The sequence below is a fragment of the Triticum dicoccoides genome, chromosome 1A (genome assembly GCF_002162155.2).
Source record: "Triticum dicoccoides isolate Atlit2015 ecotype Zavitan chromosome 1A, WEW_v2.0, whole genome shotgun sequence".
In the NCBI taxonomy this organism is placed as follows: domain Eukaryota; kingdom Viridiplantae; phylum Streptophyta; class Magnoliopsida; order Poales; family Poaceae; genus Triticum; species Triticum dicoccoides.
The window spans coordinates 550725331-550726650 of record NC_041380.1 but is presented as its reverse complement, the minus strand read 5'-3'; positions in this window follow the sequence as shown (position 1 = coordinate 550726650).

Below are 1320 nucleotides of genomic sequence, written 5' to 3'. Positions count from 1 at the left end.
CAACGGTGAAGCAGTGGATCACCGGATCAACAGCGGCCTCGGCATATACCGGAAAAGAAGTAACGGAGGGGGAACACAATAAATTTGGAATTGCAGAACTTTGTTTGAATAGAAGGGAACCGAATTTCAAATTCTAAAGATGTTTTGGAGATTTGAACAATTTAAAAAAAATCAATTTCTGAAAATTGAAAAATAAACTAAAAATAAAAAAGAAACAAATAATAGAAAAGTAGAAAAAGGAAAAGCGTAAAGTAAAAAATAAAAAAGTTATGAAAAACCCAAGAAAATAATAAAAGAAACAGCAGGAAAAATGAAAAAGAAAAACCAGAGCTAGACCGGTTAATGTTCCCAGAACCGGGATCAGTGAAACGCGCAACGGGGTCCATTTAGTCGCTCTCGTCGCTTGGGTTTGTGCCGTATAGAGTTTTCTTTCGATTGGGTGACATCTGTTGTGGGCCTATTTTTTGTGTGGCCCATTTAAGATCGCCTCATTTGGCATGTTTATGGTAGAGCACGAAGAGGCAGTGTGATAAAATGATTCTTCTACTGTAGTCAGAATAAAATAAATACTCGCTTGTTCCATTTAACTTTCGTTCATAGGTTTCAATACGAACTAGAGGTTGATGCGCGCTTCGCCATGCCATTCTTCATTCGTGGGATTACCTCTTATATCTAGTAGATTATTGTGATCCGTTGTTTTATATGAACTTTATCTGTGTCAGCTTGTGTTTTAGTTATGTTCTGATGTTGTTTCTTTCATTCATATATTTTGTTTGGTTATTATTGGAGACAGTTTTTGTTCCTAGAGGAGAGTAGAGTTCGTTGGTGTGTGGTTTCGGTGTCTTACACGTTCGGCCTCGGTGTCAGCCCGTAGTGTTTGTTTGAGCCTTTTGCGAGCTCCTATTCCACACTCAAACAGTGAATTGTTCTTATAACGGTCACATAGGCTGGCCCACGAACCTCCTGCTCTCTCAGTTAGCTCCTAACTCGTCTCCCTCAGTTAGCTTTTTTTCTGCTCACCCCGCTGCTTCCTCAGAAGAAGTGGCTCCTTATTTATTTTAAAAAAATTAATTTAATTGAGAGATGTTAAAGGATTTTTAAAAATATTATGATTTTAAAACTCATTAAATTTAGAAAAAAATCATGAATCTAAAATACATTTATGGATTTGAAAAGATGTTTGCGAATAAAACACATTTTAAAATTTTAAAATGATCACAAACTTTAAAATTGATCATGAACTTTAAAAATATCAATAAATTTAATAAATATTAATGAATCTAGAGAAGATATTTTTAAAAGATATTTTTTTCCTAGTGT